This window comes from Aegilops tauschii, chromosome 4, assembly GCF_002575655.3.
Source record: "Aegilops tauschii subsp. strangulata cultivar AL8/78 chromosome 4, Aet v6.0, whole genome shotgun sequence".
In the NCBI taxonomy this organism is placed as follows: domain Eukaryota; kingdom Viridiplantae; phylum Streptophyta; class Magnoliopsida; order Poales; family Poaceae; genus Aegilops; species Aegilops tauschii.
Genome location: NC_053038.3, coordinates 336,618,696 through 336,640,273, shown reverse-complemented (window position 1 = coordinate 336,640,273; position 21,578 = coordinate 336,618,696).

Genomic DNA, 21,578 nt, shown 5'->3' with positions numbered 1-21,578 from the left:
AATGTCGCGAGGGAGGCGCTCGGGCACCATGTGGAGGCGCTCTTCAAAGCACGCTTCCCAGGAGAAGGCAACAGGCGTGAGGCACCAGGCGTTCAGGAGTACATCAGCAAGGCAATCGAGGAGATTCAGGAAGGAAGGGTTCTGCAAGGCGATCGTCGCCTGCCGCGTGGCGCAACTCACAGCCCTGGCGAGGGTAAGGAGTTTCGCTTCTGCATCGACATCCCCGGGCTCAACAGGGCCGCGTCTCGGCAGCTCATGTGGCCGTCTCGTGTCGGCCGATGCGAGGGTCCGCCTCACAGCTATGTCTGCATGCCTTTTGGCCTGGCGGGCTCGGCTGAGGTGTTCCGGCGCTGCATGCGGGACGCTCCGACGGCATGCAAGGCAAGGCACCAGGCGCTCCTAGCGGAGATGGAGGAGCACCTTCAGGATCCTTCCGGTCCCTCCGAGCCTCCCGAGGCTCGGCATCGGAGCGGCTCATGAGGAACGGCTTCAGCGGCGTGCGTTTTTTGGCTACTTTAACAACTCTTCAGCAATGGTACCAGGTGAAATCTCTCTAGTTCATTCAGTTTGGGGGCGGCCCTCGGGCTGCATCGACCCCAGGTCGTGTGGGTCTGGCCCTACGGCATGTATCGTTTTGCATTCACCAGGACTATCTAATCATTTCTATGAATTTGTCTATGATTGTCACCTCGTGACCACTGCCTCATGACCTTCATGTGTTCTGACTAACGCCATCTCCACATCACTGCACGATGGTCACATCGGCACGACGCTTGTGCTCGGGTCCATCCCTACAACGCTGATAAACCCAGGGAACGAGCTCTGGTTCGCGGCCCGCCTCGCGTACACCACCTCGCAGGGTCCTCGGTGCCTCCGCCTCACACCCTGGGGGCTCTCGGCCTCCTTTGTCATCTAACCTGCAGGTTCACCTGGCGATGGGATCCGCAAACTGTTATCGGATTATGGGATCCGCAAACCCTTGAGAGGTTCGAACTCTGGGGTGCGTGCGTAGATCTCAACCTACCCAGCCTGCCTACTCGTGATCCTCCTAAGCCTAGCGCGTCAAGCTCAAAGGAACAAAGAGACACAACAGTTTATCCACATTCGGGCCACCCTTGTGGTTTAATACCCTACTCCAGCATTTTTGGTGGATTGCCTCGAAGGGCTGAGGATGGGCTAGTACAGTGGACGAACAAGCCTCAGGAGGTGAGGTGTTCTTGAGTTGGTGTGGTGTATGCTTGTTCTACTCGTTCTCCCCCCTCTATGGTGGTGGCTAGTCCTATTTATAGTGGCCTTGGTCCTCTTCCCAAATATGAGCGGAAAGGGATCCCACAATGGCCGGATTTGAAAGGGGACAAGTAGTACAGTCTATCCTGACAATAGTAGTCTTTGCCTGTGAAAAGCCTCAGGTCGTGACGCTGCGGTAGGCTCGTCGATGACCTCTGTCCTGCCGTCCTGGCGGTCTTGGTCTCGTTGCACTAGAATGGAAACCTTTGGCTGATTCCTCAGGACTCTGCACCTGTGGCTTGCCTCCTTTGCACCGAAGAGGAAACCTGCGCTCTGCGCCCACCTGGCGCCCGCCTGGCCTTGGTCGTCATGGCTCACGTCAGCTGAGCCTCGTGAGGTAACCTGCATAGAACTCTCCGCCCCTTAGGAGCCAGCCTGATGAGGCCGATTCCTTCGGGGGTCTTCGCGCTGCCCGCCTCGCGAGGATTGTCCCCTCGCGAGGGTCTTGCGGTGTTGGTGTTGAAGCTAGGCCGTACTAGGCCGTTGATGGAGCACATGGTGGGCCACAGGCAGGCAGGGCTGGACACCCCCAAATCCAGGACGCCGACAGTAGCCCCCGGGCCCAAGGCGCGCTCGGACCTGGCTCCCATGCGAAGCCAAAGGGCAGGTGTGGAGCGCCGCGGGCCCTAACCGCCTGCGGCCTTGGTGACGCATGGCGATCGATGGGACGTGGGCGACTCCGCTTCTCCACGCGGCCTCGGCAACTACTTGACTTGACAACTGCATGCTGCGTGCAGAGAGAATCATCATTACTGGAGATCGTGGGAGGCCGACGATTTACCTTTTCCTGGCTATAAATGTGCGGGTGGGCGGAGCCCCTGCCCATTTCTCTCTCGTCTTGCTCCCATCTGCTTCTCTCCTTCTCCATCTTGCCTCCATGGCACCGATCAGAAGGTATTCCGCGGCTGAGAAGGGGAAGGCCCCTCGGGAGGGGCCCGACCCTCTCCCGCCGAAGAAACGGCTCCGCCTTCCTTGCGACGTTGGTGCGGGGCGAGAGCTGACCAGGCCTTGGCAATCGAGGCCTCCGCCTGGCTTCCCTCTTCCCATATACGCTTGCGCTCAGGACGAAGGAGTGCGCGGACGAGTGATGCCTGACGAAGGTGGCAAGGCTGCCATTGCCCTTCCATCCACACCACGGACCCATGCCGAGGGTAGCTCGCGCGAGTTTGTGGTATGGGCGGCGATGCCCCTCGACACCTGGATCCGACTCCCGTGGTTCTTTGCCAGCGAGCTGCCTCCAAGGGGGCCACTCGAGCTGTGGCTGCAGCAGGCTGGGTGCCGCAGCTCGGCAACCGGAGCCAAAGTGGAGGTGGTGCCGGCCGGAGACGTATTCATCACTCGAGGATGGGGCGAGATCGCCCGGGCTTGCCGCGCAGAGGGAGCCCTGGCAATCCACTTCGAGTACGATGGTGCGGCCACCCTGTTCTTCAAGGTCTTCAACGAGGAGGGCGAACGGCTGGAGTGCTGCCCCGGAGGAGGCAGCTCGAGGGACGCCGCCACGGATGCTGGACCTGCTGCTGTCCCCTTCGGAGCTTCGTCCAACAGCAATGGCGACTCCTGGGAATCCAGCGAGTCTCCTGAGCCCAGTTATTCTCCGGAGTCGAGCGACGACAGCTACGTGCCGCCGAGCTCCCGCTGAGGCCGCAACACAGCTGTGGCTGCCGCCCGGCGTCGTCGGCGATACTGTAGGGCCATGTAGTTGCTTTTCCTGCGCGAAATATGAAGATCAGCCCCCATGGGGTTTGTAAGGATCGGAACGCACTTAATATCAATGTTGTTTCTTTTGATTTCGTGATGGATGCGCGTATTCCAGTTCGGATCGGTTCCTCCCTTTTCTTTTCCCTAGACAGCGTGGCGCTCTACGCCGACAGGACCCAATCCCCAGGCAGGCTTCGACCGTCGCTAGTATGCCAGGTCGCGATGCTGTGGTCAAGGCTAGGAGGTGAGCGGTCCAAGGTCTGGTAAGAGCTCGTGAGACGCGATGCTCACGAGGTCCCCTTTGGCGTGCAAGCAGCTGCACAGAAAATTGAAAAGCGGAGTAGAACTGCCAAAGTCAGCTGCACAGAAAATCGAAAAGCGGAGTAGAACTGCCAAAGTGGAACTGCGAGGTGGGGCGTACGGGGAGCGAAACTAGTGCTGTAACGAGTAGAGACTTATCTTTTTGGTGTCTAGGTCCATTAGGGAGATGACGCTTGCCCTCGCGCCTGAAGTATCGTCGGGCGCAGCTTGCCTTGGCCACCTTCTTGCCTCACTCGCCTAGGTGCTCTACGTCCTCGGGACCCGTCCCTCGAGCGAGCTCAGCCACCGCTGGTATGCCAGGTCGCGATGCCGTGGTCAAGGCCATGGGGTGAGGGCTGGAGAGCCAGTAGGAGCTCCCGAGACGCGGTGCTCCGGAGGCCCCCCTTTAACGCGCAAGCGACTTGTGAGGCCAGATGGTGGTTGTTCAAGCCGACCCGTGGCCCAAACCGCTGGATGAACCTGCAGGTTGGATGACAGGAAAGACCGTGACCCCTGCGGTGCGGGCCTGGAGTAAGGGGTGTGAGACAAAGGCACCGAGGACCTGGCCAGGTGGTGCACGCAAAGCGGGCCGCGGACCAGAGCTCGATCCCCGGGTTTATCAGCGTTGCAGGGACGGACCCGAGCACAAGCGTCGTGCCGATGTGAGTATCATGAATCGATGCGGGAACGGTATTAGTTAGCACACATGAAGGGCCGTGAGGCGGTGGTCATGGAGTGACAATCATAGATAAACTCACAGAAATGATTAGATAGTCCTGGTGAATGCAAAACAATACATGCCGTAGGGCCAGACCCAAACGTCCTGGGGATGATGCAGCCTGAGGGGCGCCCCCATACTGAACGAACTAGAAAGATGTCACCTGGTACCGCTACTGAAGAGGTGTCGTAGTAGCGAAAAAACACGCGCCGCTGGAGCCATTCCTCATGAGCCGCTTGGGTGCCGAGCCTCGGGAGACTCGAAGGGACCGAGAGGCTCCTGAAGGTGCTCCTCCATCTCCGCCAGGACCGCCTGGTGCCTGGCCTCGCAGGCCGTCTGAGCGTCCCTCATGCAATTCCGGAATGCCTCAGCCGTGCCCGCCAGGCCGAATGGCATGTGGACGTAGCTGTGAGGCGGACCCTCGCATCGGCCGACACGAGATGGCCACATGAGCTGCCGAGACGCAGTCCTGTTGAGCCCGGGGATGTCGATGCAGACGCGGAACTCCTTACCCTCGCCGGGGCAGTGAGCTGCGCCACGCGGCAGGCGATGATCGCCTTGTAGGACCCTTCCTTCCTGAATCTCCTCGATTTCCTTGCTGATGAACTCCTGAACGCCTGGTGCCTCATGCCAGCTGCCTTCTCCTAGGAAGCGTGCTCCGAAGAGCGCCTCCACATGGTTCCCGAGCGCCTCCCTCACGACATTGGCTAGATCTGAGGCCCTCCAAAGGAGAGCCCCCGAGCCCAGCCTGAGAGGAGCGCCGGGCGCGCCTTCCTATGCGATGGGTGAAGGTGCCGCTTCCAGAGGCGCGAGGCTCAACGCTGCGTCCTCGAGTGATGCTTCCTCACGAGACCCCTGTCCCAGCTGCAACTTCTTCATCTTGGGGGCGACCCCAGGAGGGAAGGTGCCGTCCTCGTCTTTGGGGTTCTCGACTACTACAGCTTGGAAGGCGTGCTCGAGGGAGCACACCGGATCCTTCTCTTGATAGGCGACCATGATGACGCCGCCGTTTCGTGGCATCTTGAGGATGTTTTAGCCGTGGTGCGTGGCCGCCATGAACTTGGCCAGTGCTGGGCACCCTAGGATGGCGTTGTAGGGCAGGCGGATGTCGGCGACGTCGAAGTCGATAAGCTCAGTGTGGTAGTTGTTGCGCTCGCTGAAGGTGAAAGGGAGGCGGACCTGCCCGATCGGGTGTCGAACCGTCGGTCACTCCTGAGAATGGCTTGGTGGGGTGAAGCTGGTAGTATGGCACCTGGAGTCTGTCAAACGTCTGAACAGATAGAACATTGAGCCCCGCTCCGCCATTGATGAGAGTCTTGCTGACGACCATTTTGCTGATGACGGGACAGCAGAGCATGGGGAGCGCGCCAGCGGTGGCCGCACACTTGAGCCGGTCTGAGGAGTCAAAGGTGATGGCGCACTTGGCCCACTTGAGAGGGCGAGTTGCTTCTGGCTTGGGGAGCGTTGCATTCACCTCACGCGCAAACTGCTTGAAGAATCGGTGGGAAGCCAACGCCTGTGAGCCGCCCAAGATGCAGGCAATGGCCCGAGGCTCCTAGAAGCCCCCAGCCCCCTCGTCCTGGTGGTGATCCTCATTCCTTCTTGGCGGTGGAGGCACAGGAGGCAAAGCTGCGTTGCCCTGAGGGTGATCCTCATGAGGCTGCTCCCTCCAGTTGCCCTCGCGAGGCTGGCCCTGCCAGCGGTTCTCACGAGGCTGGTCGCGCCAGTCCTGACGATAGTCGCATCCATACCAGCGTCCTCCACCTCGGCCGCCTCCACGACTGTAGCCTCGATCGTTGTGCTCGGGGCGTCGACTGAGGCGCCTGTCGTGGAGGGTCCTGAGCTCCTGGCAGTCGTTGGTGTTGTGGCTGTGAACGTTGTGGAAGACGCAGAACGGCCGGTTGCTCTCCGACGACTCGGGGTGGTCGCAGCCGCGCTTCATCTCTGGCTCGGCCGCAACACGGCTGGCCCCTTGCACTTCATGTCCTTGGTCTTGGTCTTCTTGTCTTCTGGATCAGCGTTGGGGAGCTCGAGGAGGGAGAGGCGTCCCTCCTCAGCCCTTGCGCACTTGTTCGCCATGTTGAACATCTCCAGAGAGGTGCAGAGATCCTCGTGGATGGTGAGCTCCTCCTTCATTTTGACATCACGGACGCCATCGGTGAATGTGGAGATGATGGCCTCATCCGACAACTTGGGAATATTGAGGCGAACATTGTTGAAGCGCTAGATATACTTCTGCAGGGTCTCTCTAGGTTGCTGCTTGATGCGGCGCAGGTCACCCGCGGCCGGCGGACGGTCGCGAGTGCCCTGGAAATTGGTGATGAAGCGGTTGCGCATCTCCTCCCAGGAAGAAACCGACCCCTCGGTCAGGTTCAGGAGCCAAGAACATGCACCATCCTTGAGGGCCATCGAGAACCACTTTGCCATGATCTTCTCATCGCCGCTGGCTGCCTCGATGCTCAGCTCATAGAGCTGCAGGAACTCGGCGGGGTCGGCGGTGCCGTTGTAGCGTGGAGGAAGGTCAAGCTTGAACTTGCTTGGTCAGACGACGTTGCGGAGCTCCGGAGTGAACGCGCGCCATCCTGCCGTGGCCACCAGAGGTCTTCGAGGGGGTGGAAACTGATCCTGGTGCACGCGCACCGCCACCTCCTGCGGCGGTACGCGGGCCTGGTGCTGGGGTGCTGGAAGCACGCGCGCTTCCCCCTGTGGCCGCTGCACCACCTGGCAGCTCACGTCACCCCGAGCTGGCGTAGGGCGCGGCGGGTCACGCCGCGGAGCAACACGCCTTGGCTCGACGATGGCGCACTGGGTTGGAGGTGGTGGAGGCGCCCCGTGTGCCATGTTGCCCGCTGCAGGTGGTTGCTGCGGCAGCGAGCGAGCCGGCTCGGCGGAGCCCCCCTGCGCAACGCTGACGAGCTCACCGATCCGCTCGAGCCACTCCTCGTAGAGGTTGCCGAACGGGAGGTAGCGAAGGAGCATCCGCGCCATGAGGAGAGCGGTTTGCGCATCCGCCTGGCTGCGACGCGCGTGGGATGACGAGGCTGCTGGGGTCAGTGACGGAGTAGCGGTGCGGCCGTCACGGTGCACCGACTGGTGCAGTGACGAAGCCTGCTGCTCGTGGCTGGCAGGGCCCGTGGCGGCATTGGCCACCAGAGAAAGAGCGCGACGGGCACAGCCGTCACCTGCCGAAGCCGTCTGAGTGACGCGGGCGGCGACTACAGCCTGACGCTCGGCGTGAGCCCGGCGCGCGTCAGCCATGGAGGTTTCGGAGTGGTGGTGGATCGATCGACGGAAGAGAGGATCCGACGCACCCCTACCTGGCGCACCAAATGTCAGATTATGGGATCCGAAAACCCTTGAGAGGTTCGAACTCTGGGATGCGTGCGGAGATCTCAATCTACCCAGCATGCCTACTCGCGATCCTCCTAAGCCTAGCGCGTCGAGCTCAAAGGAACAAAGGGACACAACAGTTTATCCTAGTTCGGGCCACCCTTGTGGTGTAATACCCTACTCCAGTGTTTTTGGTGGATTGCCTCGAAGGGCTGAGGATGGGTTAGTACAGTGGACGAACAAGCCTCAGGAGGTGAGGTGTTCTTGAGTTGGTGTGGTGTATGCTTGTTCTACTCATTCTCCCCCCTATGGTGGTGGCTAGTCCTATTTATAGTGGCCTTGGTCCTCTTCCCAAATATGAGCGGGAAGGGATCCCACAACGGCCGGATTTGAAAGGGGACAAGTAGTACAGTCGATCCTGACAAAAGTAGTCTTCGCCTGCGAAAAGCCTCTGGTCGTGATGCTGCAGTGGGCTCGTCGATGACCTCTGTCCTGCCATCCTGGCGGTCTTGGTCTCGTTGCACCAGAATGGAAACCTTTGGCTGATTCCTCGGGATTCCGCGCCTGTGGCTTGCCTCCTTTGCACCGAAGAGGAAACCTGCGCTCTGCACCCGCCTGGCGCCCGTCTGGCGCCCTCCTGGCCTTGGTCATCATGGCTCACGTCAGCTAAGCCTCGTGAGGTAACCTGCATAGAACTCTCCGCCCCTCAGGAGCCAGCATGAAGAGGCCGGTTCCTTCGGGGGTCTTGGCTGCGCGCCTCGTGAGGCTTGGCCCCTCGCGAGGGTCTTGCGGTGTTGGTGTTGAAGCTGGGCCGTACCAGGCCGTCGATGGAGCCATGTGGTGGGCCGCAGGCAGGCAGGGCTGGATAGCCCCAAATCCAGGACGCCGACAACTATACTATGAATTGATAGTTTAAACAGGCAACCTACATAATCCATGCAGAGCACACATTTGAAAAAATGGAACTCGTCGGAAAGAATCCTAAAACAACATTGTATTGGCCATCACAGAAACAAAGATGGGGATCCGTGAGTCCTTCTAAGCTGAAGTTAGTTTTTTCTTATGGGCAGTAATGTAACTATCCTTCAACTACTTCCTTCTGTTGTGAAGAGGATGATCTTGTTGTGCAAAGACAAGAGAACAACTAAATGCTAGCATCCCTGTTTGCTCGAAAAAAAGGAAAGGAAATATTTAAAACAACACAGATGAAGCACTTCTCCCGGACAATACCACTATCTCATGACAGTAGCTAAAAAAAAGTACAACAACAATAGAGATGACAAAGCGAAAGTCATCTTTTGAGCCCGAGCTCATATGCTCCCGCATGAACAGTAAAATCGAAAAAAATTCAAAAAAAATTCAGAAAATTCCAAATTTTTTTGAGAGAAACATTGACAAAAGTTCTAAGTGCCTGCAAAAATTCATCATGAAATCACATTCCTGTAAGGCGTGGCAAAAAAACAAATTCAGTGCTTCAAAATGCGTTTGAAAGTAGCTTTTTCAGAGTACTGTTTTTGTTTTTTTGCCACGCCTTCTAGGAATTTGATTTCATGACGAATTTTTGCAGGCACTTAGAACTTTTGTCAATGTTTCTCTCAAAAAAAAATTGGAATTTTTTGAATTTTTTTGATTTAGTTTTGATTTTACTGTTCACCCGGGAGCATATGAGCCCGGGTGCAGATTAGCCGCGTCCATGACAAAGCTCAATCATATGGATGAAATCTGTGGGCCAGTACCAACCTTTGTTAGGAGGCTTATTGTGTAGAGCATACTGATGAAGCACTTCTCGCGAACCATCTGTTGTTATCTACTGTGGTTGCCATGCTTACTATATACTCCTCGATTAGTTTAATGTTTCCAACATCTTCTTGTGCAGTTCCACTAAAATATATGTTATCTTCAAAGAAGATCCCTGTTTGCACAAGTAGAGATAATTACATATTACATTAAGAGTGACATCAAATCAGTGGCAAAACAATTACTTGTTCCAGCGATAGAAATAAATTAAGATGCAAAACTATATCATTACTTAAGTCATCACAGTTCTAGTGCTTCATTACAGCACCGGGAGTTGATTTTTATTTTTCTTCCACTTGTTCTTCCCCTTCATCGCTTGGTTCAATAACAGACAAGCTTCGCCTTCGATGTAAGATTTGGCATGTCAATTAGGGAACACAAGTATAACACTAAACAACGAAATTAATTTTCTGATGATAGTAGCAAAAAGGCCAACAGTTGTGAAATATCATTATCGTACCTCAATGGGATATTATGGTGCACATACAGATTAGAAGTCTGGTCTCCGTTTGTGCAGTTCACTAGAATCAAGCAACATTACCATATAAGTAGCACAACATATGAAAGCACACTGCACAATCATGTGAAAGAAGGCTAGTACTAACCTCTCATGATGTGGAATTCAAACAAATCACAAGAACAAGATGTGAAACAAATTTGCCAACATGGATAGGAAGTCAGATCTCCTCTTGTGCAGTTGCACTAAGATCAAACTATGAAGCAACATTGTCGGCGTGCCATTTTGGTTGAACTACACAAAACACTCTTAAAACAAAATTGTTTTGTGCAGTGCAACAAAAGGTCGCAATAGCAACAAGGTGAAGTAGATAACCCTGTTTACATAGATGTGCAAAGGAAACAACAACTTGTCAATAATGGTGGATGACACAGAATCCCACAAAAAGAAGCATCTAACTTATCTAAATGGGAAAGAAAGCAAGACAGTAGCATTTCTCAAACAGTGGCATTGATTCATATTAATAGAGAGATTATATTAACAATCAAATTCGTTAAACATGTAATTTGCTTTTAACTGTGGCATTGCTTCAATTTTCCAGCGGCATTATTAGATTAACAACAGCTAAAGAGTTGTATGGGACAGTGGACGCACAAGCACCGTGTGCATCTACTGATGTATATAGGGGTGATGTACAATCTGTTGCAACAAAAAACCAAGGAGAATGTTTGGGTTGGTCCCATTTTTGTTATCTTTAGAAACCTTTCCCTATGTGAGGCCAGCAAATCTAGTCCCGCTCAAACTATACAACATTGTCCCCCACAAACAGAAAAATCAGTTCCTCACAGATGTGTGTACTATGTTTGTCATTGTTTTCCCTTTTCGACCAAGATAGGTGTTGGATAGGCAGTCTGTACTACTTTCCCCCTTCCTTTCCTCTTTGAACCACGTCCTAGATTCATGCTATACAACTTTCCCCACTATTTTCCTGTTTGACCCAACACCTAGATTCGAGTGCCAAAGCGAAAAAATTCCACATGCAGCTAGAGCAATGCCTATGGATTAAGAAAATTATACCTTAAGGTTCTCGGGGTGTGGCTCGATGGGCGGCCGGAGGCCGATCTGCCCACACTATGTACGACGGTGAGAAAGAAGGGTCAGAGGCCCTCCCGCGCCGCGGCTATGTGAAAGAGAACAGCTGCGCCGGAAGTGGTTTCCCTCCCTCGCCGACGGCGACAGTGTTAAGCCTCCTTGCCTTCCTCGACCGATGGGATCCTGCCGGCTCTTTGACCAGCAGTGAGGGGAGAGAGAAAGAGGAGAGTCCGACGTAGTCTTGTTTTAGTTGTTTAGATCTGCATAGGGTGAGAGAGTGTGTAGAGAGCAACTACAAGCACTGAGGCTCCGGCGTGTATATATATAGTGGAGAGAGAGTGTGAAGAGAGCAAACCCTAGAAAACAAACGCTGAGGCTGCAACGTATATAGTTGGAGTGGTTTTCTTTTTCTCTCCATAAAAATCATTTTAAATTGTGCACGAAACGGAACTCTCGATTTAACATACTACTAGTGAAGAAAAATACTAGGGCAAACCTAACACGTGAAGAAAAATTTAACGCTCGAAGGACTCAACTCGAAATTAATGATCCATGCCTCCCGCTCACACTTACTATCGTTCACATGTGGTACACGACCCTCCGAAGCAACAACTGAACCACACACGGCCAAAATACTGGAAAGGTGGGCAACATCATCCTCCTATTTTAAATATTTTGGGCACTTGTATTCGGCCTAAGTCAGTGTGCCACTGTATGTACTAAGGGTTACATTGAGTGCTAAGAAACAAGGGCGTATTGAGAGTAATTGTCATGCCGTTTATCTGTAGGGTCACTTGCAAACTGTGAAACTCTATTCTCCTCTTATTTAGTGGAAGGGGCAAATCTTTTGCCTCTAATTTGAAAAAAACGAGAAATTTAATTTTAATTATTTAGTATGTACACTTTGCTCTCTTCCAATAATTTTGGGCACTTGTATTCGACCTAAGTCAGTGTGCCACCGTATCTCGTACTACTCCCTCCGTCTAGGTGTATAAGTCACGTTAGAAGGTGCAACGGGACCAAGGTGCAAGAAGATTGGAGGAGAAGGAGAAACTTGACTGGTCCTTCCTCCAATCAAAACCCTGATTTCTCTATCTAAATGCAAGAATTAATCACAACAATTAAGGATCCCGTTTTAGCTACCATGCAGGGCCACGTATTAACTCACATGCAAGCCAACTTTGATTCCTTGACTAATCAACACGTAGTTGCGCTCCATGCATTGGGTTTCCGGGGAGATAACAAGGCAGAGTAAGTAACGCTCGCTAGCAACGAGGCTAGGAGGGGATTGAGATGCGAAGTTAATGGACGACGCCTAAACATTTTGGGAATATCTGGTTTTCGTAAGATGACTTAACACCTAGACGGAGGGATTACTACCTCAGTCGAGGTTTGATGGAATATTTGTCACCTCTTTTCTTCTTGTGCGTACTCCATTTATCTCACTTCCTGTGGCTTCCCACTCCCATGATATTCCTAGTCTATGAACGTGTGTGTGTGTGCGCGCGCGCGCGTGTGTGTGTTTTAACAGCGTGTGTGTGTTAGAGAGAGCGACACATCAACCTACTCCTATAGAGAGGTGGTGTGTAGTGTACGATTTAGCCACGAGATTCGGTGCATCCTCTCATTTCCGGGCGTCCTGTCGGGACAGCTGCCACGCCCGCTCCTGACCAACCTGGCCAACCCAAAGGCCCTCCATCGCCCGCGCGCGCTTCCTGCCTGAAATGGTCAGCGCCGCTCCAGAGAATCGATGCCACATTCATGCCCGGGCAGAGCGGACGCGACCTCTCCCTGCCGCCTGCGTTGAAGGGAGATGCAGATTCAAGAGTAATGGTTGCTTCATCCATCCAAGTTACTGCCGGGTCTATGTGATATGAAGGCTTATTTGTCATTATTACTGAGGTGGCACAACCGTGCTGAGTCTCATTTGCACTGTACACTTTACTTTGGTGCATGACACGTCCACCGGATGCTGGATGTCCCACGTTTTGGCGAAAGGAGATATATTACAATTTTCTCCATTCTTACAGCGGAGGAGCGCAAAAGCAATGAAAACACGCAAGCGGAGGAGTGCGAAAGCAGTGACACGCGACACCTAACTCTTTAGTACATAGTAGTTGATGACCCACAAGTATAGGGGATCAATCGTAGTCCTTTCGATAAGTGAGAGTGTCGAACCCAACGAGGAGCAGAAGGAAATGAGAAGTGGTTTTCAGCAAGGTATTCTCTGTAAGCACCGAAATTATAAGTAACGAGTAGTTTGATAGCAAGATAATTTGTAACGAGCAAGTAACAATAATTGTAACAATAGTGCAGCAAGGTAGCCCAATCCCATTAAGGCAATGGACAGGCCAAAACAGACTCTTATGATAAGCAAAGCGTTCTTGAGGGTACATGGTAATTTCATCTAGTCACGTTCATCATGTTGGTTTGATTTGTGTTCGCTACTTTGATAATTTGATATGTGCGTGGACCGGTGCTTAGGTGCTATTCTTACTTCAATAAACCTCCTACTTATGAATAACCCCCTGGCAAGCATCCGCAACTATGAGAAAAGTACTAAGAATAAATTCTAAGCATAGCATTAAACTTTTGGATCCAAACCAGTCCCTTACAGAATAGTGCATAAACTAGGGTTTAAGCTTCTATCACTCTCGCAACCCATCATCTAATAACTACTCCACAATGCATTCCCTTAGGCCCAAATATGGTGAAGTGTCATGTACTCAACGTTCACATGACACTACTAACGGAATCATACCATACATACCATCAAAATATCGAACACATATAAAATTCACATGATTACTTGCAACAAGATTTCTCCCGTGACCTCAAGAACAAAAGTAACTACTCACAAATGATAATCATGCTCAAAATCAGAGGGGTATTAAATATCATATTGGACCAGAACATATAATCTTCCACCAAATAAACCATATAGTAATCAACTACAAGATGTGATTAACAATACTAGTCACTCATAAGTACCAATCTATAGTTTCGGTACAAAGGTTGAACATAAGGGATGAACTAGGGTTTGAGAGGAGATGGTGCTGTTGAAGATGTTGATGAAGATTGCCCTCACCAAGATGGGAGATTTGTTGGTGACGATGATGACAATGATTTCCACCACTGGGAGGGAAGTTCCCCTGGCGGAATCACTCCGCCGGAGGGCAAAAGTGCTCCTGCCCAAGTTCTGCCTCGAGACGGCAGTTCTTCATCCCGAAAGTCCTCCCCTTATTTTTTCTAGGTCAAAATGACTTATATACCAGAAGAGGGGCACCGGAGGTGGGCCGAGGAGGGCACAACCCACCAGGGCGTGCCTGAGCTCCCTGGCGCGCCCAGTTGGGTTGTGCCCACCTGGTGGTACCCCTCTGGTACCTACTTGCTCCATTATTTCTTATATATTCCATAAAAAGTCTCCGTAAAATTTCAGCTCATTTGGAGTTGTGCAGAATAGGTAGCCTGACGTAGCTTTTTCAGGTGCAGGTTTCCCGCTACCGGAATTCTCCCTCTTTGTGTGAACCTTGCATATTATGAGAGAAAAGACATTAGAATTACCCCAAAAAGCATTATTATGCATAAAAACAATATAAATAACAGTAGGTAAACATGATGCAAAATGGACGTATCAACTCCCCCAAGCTTAGACCTTGCTTGAGGAGCGAAAACCGAAATTGAAAAACATGTCCACATGCTTAGAGAGAGAGAGGTGTCGATAAAAACAAAATACAGACATAGAAGCATCATGTACATTATTAAAACAACAACAAACTTTAACATAAAACTTTATGATAGAAATTTTATCATAAACTTCTCATGAATAAGTAACAATTCATCACAACATCGAAGTATATAGCATAAACTCTATTGGAAACCAACAAACTATGTTCTCAATCAACTTTGCAACTATAATTCATCATCTTTTTAGGAAGGGTCAAGTATCGGAGCCTTTTTGGCAAGTCCACATACTCAACCATCATATAGTCTTCTATGATACTAACACTCACCGCATACACATGAGAAAAACATTTCAACCAGACACATAGAAAGATAGGGGCTTATAATTGTGCCTCCCAACGTATTCACCTCAAGGGTGATGTCAACAATAATAACCCATGCTACCCACATCCAACTAGATATATGTGCCTAGATCTTTCCTCACCACATGATGCTTGCCAAAGGAGAAAATAAAAACGAATAGAGAGAAGAACTTTGACTGTTGCATAAAAGTAAGTTCATAAAAGTAAAAGATAGGCCCTTCGCAGAGGGAAGCAGAGGTTGCCATGCGCTTATTTGTTTGTATGCTCAATCTCTTAGTGCAAAATAACGTCACGGTATATTGCCCCTTGTGATAGCAACCTTTATTATGCAGTGTGTCACTTTTATTCTTTGCTATCACAAGTTCGTACAACTCTCAATTTTCTCTTACACTAAACGATCTAACACTTTTAGAAGCAATTTTTATTGCCTTATTGCACCGATGACAACTTACTTGAAGGATCGTACTCAATCCATAGGTAGGTATGGTGGACTCTCAAAATAAGATTTGGGTTTAACGGTTTTTGGATGCACAATTAGTATCTCCACTTAGTGCAGAATTTTTGGCTAGCAAAGATAGGGGCAAGCACCACATGTTAAAGGATCTATGACTATATAACTTCTATGTGGATATGAACAAATATAAATCATTACGTTGTCTCCCTTGTCCAACCTCAACAATTTTGGCATATAATAATTTGATGGGGGCTCACAATCACAAAAGATGTCCAAGATAGTATATTTGTATGTGAATCTTCTCTTCCCTTATTAATTCTTTCATGAATTGCATCATTGACCAATGTTATGTTTGTAACTCTCCAATAAAATTTACTACTTATACTCTTCCTTATGTGATGTCATTACTTACCATAAGATTCGCATGTGATCTTTTTCATTTATTTCCTTTCTTTTTATTGAAACATGAAAGTAAAGAAAGCAAAACTCAAACTAAAATTTATTATATATCTCGCACACGATTACAAGGATAGATCACCAAGCAAACTCTAAAAAAGAAAGGATCAAACTAAACTTTTATTCATTTAAAGCAAAAGATAACTATGAATCAAACTAAGATAAGTAAAGGCAAAAGATAGTGGAGGTGATATGATACCGGGGCACCTCCCCCAAGCTTGGCACAAGCCAAGGAGAGTGCCCATACCAGATATTCAAGTTTCTTTTGGTGATGAAGAAGGATTTGGTGGTGATGATGTAGCGATCTTATCCTTCATGATCAAAAGATTCTCCAACCTACGGATAACGCTCCGGAGGGCAATGATATGCTCTTGCAACAGAATATTTTCATGAATGAGATATTTATTTTGCACACAAACCGTTTCAATGATCCGAAAAGCTTCAATCTCAGTAGGGGTAAGATGAGCATAGTAAGGTTTAAGGATATCTTCTTCTTCCTCCTCGATCGGCAGGGCTTGCTCGACCACCGGCGCTTGATCTTCGATGGCCTCCTTGCTCATGCCCCCTTCGAGAGGTTCTTCGGGCTCCTCTCTCTTCAGCTCGATCTTCATCAACCAAGCATCCTCTTCTACGTTGTTGGAGGAGGGAGAAGACGTGATGCGTGGCTTAACAGATCTGACCGAAAATAGCAAGAAAAGAAACAGAAGATTTCTCCATGATACGGAGGTCAATAGGTTCGGGGGGTATATAAAGATTTTTTATCTTGGGGAACAAGCAAACAGAAGAAAATCAGAGTCCGGAAGGTACCCGAGGTGGGCACAACCCACCTGGGCGCGCCTGGCTGCCAGGCGCGCCCTGGTGTCTTGTGCCCACCAGGGTCACCTTCGTAGTGGTTTCTTGTTTTCCTAATTTTTTAAATATTCCAAAACTGACAAAAAATATTTTTGCGGATTTTTCGGAGTCCGTTTACTTACGTATCACATACCTCCTCTTTTTCACAATTCTGGAGTGTTTCTGAAGGTTTCCTTTATGTGCTCTTCCGGTGTCATAGTTTGGATAATATTACTTTCAACATTAATGGGCGTACCTGAGATATAATGTTTTATTCTTGCTTTGCCCACTGACAACCTTCGGGTTAGTACCCTCGGCGTTATTTATTTCATGGCTCCAGGTCGATAAACATCCTCGATAACATAGGGTCCTTCCCATTTGGAGAGGAGTTTTCCTGCAAAGAATCTAAAACGAGAGTTGTACAAAAGAACATATTCTCCAACTTTAAACTCACACATTTGGATTCTTTTATCATGCCATCTTTTAACTTTTTCTTTTAATAACTTGGCATTTTCATAAGCTTGGGTTCTCCATTCATCTAGTGAGCTAATATCAAATAATATCTTTTCACCGGCAAGTTTGAAATCATAGTTGAGTTCTTTAATTGCCCAATATGCTTTATGTTCTAACTCAAGAGGCAAATGACAAGCTTTTCCATAAACCATTTTATAAGGAGACATACCCATAGGATTTTTATATGCTGTTTCTATAAGCCCAAAGTGCATCATCTAATTTCTTAGACCAATTCTTCCCGGACCTATTGACAGTCTTTTGTAAAATTAATTTTATTTCTCTATTGCTAAGTTCAACTTGACCACTAGACTGAGGATGATAAGGTGATGCAATTCTATGGTTAACATGATATTTAGCAAGCATTTTACGGAAAGCACCATGAATAAAGTGTGAACCACCATCAGTCATTAAATATCTAGGGACTCCAAACCTTGGGAAAGTAACTTCCTTAAGCATTTAAATAGAGGTGTTGTGATCAGAACTACTAGTTGGAATAGCTTCTACCCACTTAGTAACATAATCAACAGCAACCAAAATATGTGTATACCCATTGGAGGAAGGAAAAGGTCCCATATCATCAAATGGTTCAATAGCAAGAGAATAATTCATATGCATTTCCTGACGCTTACCAATATTACCAATTCTTTGACATTCATCACAAGATAAAACAAACTTATGGGCATCCTTGAAGAGAGTAGGCCAATAAAATTTGGATTGAAATACCTGGTGAGCAGTTCTGTCTCCCGCATGATGCCCTCCATAAGCTTCGGAGTGACATTTCCATAGGATTTGGCCCTTTGATATCTTTAGGACATGGCATTTTCTCAATTGCATAACTTTAGCTTTATCCACCTCAATACCTCGTTCAGAGATTTTATGTCCCAAGATAATACCTTCATTAACCCAATTCAAGACAAGATTAGTTTGCTCGCATCTCTACAAAACTCAATCAAGGTTGCTTAAGCAATCATCAAAAGAAGTTCCATAAATGGAAAAATCATCCATGAAAACCTCAACAATCTTTTCACAAAAATGAGAGAATATCGCAGTCATACATCTTTGAAAAGTAGCAGGTGCATTACATAAACGAAAAGGCATACATCTATAAGCATAAGTGCCAAAAGTACAAGTAAACGTGGTTTTCTCTTGATAAGGTTGTGAAACAGGTATTTGAGAAAAAACAGAATATCCATCAAGGAAAAAAATGTGTGTGCTTTGACAATTTCTCTAGCATTTGATCTATAAAAGGCAGAGGGTAATGATATTTTTAGTAGCTTTATTTAATTTATAAAATCAATTACCATTCTATAGCAAGTGACAATTCTTTGTGGAATAAGTTCATTCTTATCATTAGGAATAATAGTAATACCTCCCTTCTTAGGGACACAATGAACAGGACTTACCCATCTACTATCAGCTATAGGATAGATTATACTGGCTTCCAGAAGCGTCAGTATTCCCGTTCTTACCACTTCTTTCATCTTAGGATTCAAACATCGTTGGTGATCAACAACGGGTTTAGCAACAAGTTCCATATAATTTTGTGCTGACAGAGAGTGGGACTAATGCCCTCTAAATCATCAAGAGTATACCCAATAGAAGCTCGGTGCTTCTTCATAACCTTTAATAATCTTTCTTCTTCCTGTTCTGAAAGGTTAGCACTAATAATAACAGGATATATCTTTTTCTCATCAAGATAAGCATATTTCAAAGTGTCTGGCAATTGTTTTAATTCAAACACGGCATCACCTTTAGGTGGAGGAGGACCTCCTAGAGTTTCAATAGGCAAATTGTGTTTAAGCAGAGGATGTTGTTCAAAGAAAATCTTATCTATTTCATTTCTTTCATGCATATGCATATCACTCTAGTGGATAAGTAGGAGGCACAGAAATAGAAACAAGAACAATTATTTCATCCTTACTAGGAAATTCTTTCTTATGATGCTTTCTACTAAACTTAGAAAAATTAAACTCATGAGACTCATCACCAAAACTAACACTGACAGTTTGTTTCTCACAATCTATTTTAGCATTAACGATGTTCAAGAAAGGTCTACCAAAGATAATGGGACAAAAGTCATCTTGTGGGGAACCAAGAACGAGAAAATCAGTAGGATATTTTATTTTCCCATAGTAGACTTCAACATCTCTAACAATCCAAGTGGTGTGATGGTGTCTCTATTAGCAAGTTTAATAGTAACATCTATGTCTTCTATTTCAGCGGGTGCTATATCATTCATAATTTCTTGATATAAGGTAAAAGGTATTGTACTCACACTAGCATCTATGTCACATAAGGCATGATAACAGTGATCTCCTATTTGGCTGAGACAACAGGCATGCCAACAACGGGTTTATGTTTATCTTTTTCATTGGGTTTGGCAATTCTAAAATCTTCATCATAGAAGTAAATAACATGCCCATCTATATTTTCTACCAAGAGATCTAACCATAGCAACACTAGGTTCTACCTTGATTTGTTCAGCTGGTTTAGGTGTTGTAATAAAGCTTTTATTGACCATAGTTGAAACTTTACCATGTTCCTTTATCCTAACAGGGAAAGGTCGTTTTTCAATATGAGCAGTAGGAACAACTGGATCAACATTATAAATAATAGTTTCATCTTTAGCTATTAGCGGTTCTTTAATTTCTTCTTTAATAGGTGGGATATTTAAACCACTTCTCCTTAGGGAGATCAACATGAGTAGCAAATGATTCACAAAAGGAGGCTAATATATCAGATTCAAGTCCATATTTAGTGCTAAACTTTTCAAAAGCATCGGTATTCATAAAAGATTTAACACAATCATATGTAAGCTTAATACCTCACTCTTTACCTTCGTCGAGTTCCCAATCTTCAGAGTTGCGTTTAATTATTTCTAAAAGATCCCACCGGAAATCAAGAGTCTTCTTCATAAAGGAACCAGTACAAGAAGTGTCAAGCATGGATCGATCATCATGAGAAAGCCGAGCATAAAAATTCTGAATGATAATTTCTCTTGAGAGCTCATGATTGGGGCATGAATATAACATTCACTTAAGCCTCCCCCAAGATAGAGAGATACTTTCTCCTTCACGAGGCCAAAAATTATATATGTAATTTCGATCACGATGAACTCCAATTTCAATCAATTCCAATTCCAAGATCCAATATCATCGCATAGCCTATACCATGACAATGCTTTTCCCTTCAAGATTAAGGGAAAACCTTCTTCTTAGCTTCATCTCCGGGTAAAACTACAAGCTTAAATAATCCACAAATTTCTTCCACATATATCAAGTGCATATGAGGATGTTCGGTTCCATCTCCTGCATAAGGATTAGCTAGCAGTTGTTCTATCATCCATGAAGGAATTTCATAACCAATACTTTCAGTAGGTGCAGTAGGTTGAGGGGTGACTAATTGTGGTTTCGATCGAGGTGAAGATAGCCCGAACAAACCCCTCAAAGGATTGTTTTCCATAGTAACAAGTGAGTAAATTTCAGCACGTAGTAATAATTTTTCCTTACCAAATTTCCACTTACCAAAAGCGCTTCACTCCCCGGAAGTGGCGCCAGAAAAGGGCCTTTATGACCCACAAGTATAGGGGATCAATCGTAGTCCTTTCGATAAGTAAGAGTGTCGAAACCAACGTGGAGCAGAAGGAAATGACAAGTGTTATTCAGCTAGGTGTTCTCTTCAAGCACTGAAATTATAAGTAACGAGTAGTTTGACAGCAAGTTAATTTGTAATGAGCAAGTAACGATAATACTAAAAAAATTGCAGCAAGGTAGCCCAGTCCTTTTGAGGCAAAAGATAGTCCAAAACAATCCCTTATGATAAGCAAAGCATTCTTGAGGGTACACGGGAATTTCATCTAGTCACTTTCATCATGTTGGTTTGATTTATGTTTGCTACTTTTTTTTGAGAGTATGCAACCGCGTACCGTATTTTTATAGAAAAAGGAGAACACAATTTACAAGAGTCCACACGATGATGCGAACATCATCATGGGAGCACCCACTCCAACCAAAATTAAACTAAGCTAATGTCTCACAAATCGTTGTAGGCCTCCAACACTTTCAAAAGCTAAGTTCCACTCTGTAAGTTCATCTAAGATTAGGCAAACAAGGTCTCTAGCTTGCACTTGTTGCTCCCTCCTGTTGAAGACTCGTGCATTGCGTTGCTTCCAGAGCATCCAAGTCGTGCAGATGACAAAGCTGTCAAAACCTCTCCTCTCACTCGAATGCACGCTTCTTTGTTTTTGAATCCACCATTCCACCATGGTATCGTCAACCGTCGGCCCCAAGATTGTAAGTTGTAGTTCATCCATGCATGAGGACCACACTTCTTGTGCATACACACACTGAACAAGAATGTGCTCCACGTTGTCCTCGCTCTGCAGGCATGTGAAACAAGGCAAAGGTTGATCTTGTAGCCCACGGCGAGCTCTCCGGTCCGAAGTCCATATCCTGTGCTGCGAAGCCAACCACATGAATATCTTAAGCTTAAGGGGACCTAAACTTCTCCAGATGCATGTGGCCGCCGGTGCCCTAATCAGTCCTTGGCAAAGTCTAGCATACGTGGCCTTAGCCGAATAAGAGCCCTCCTCCCCTGAGC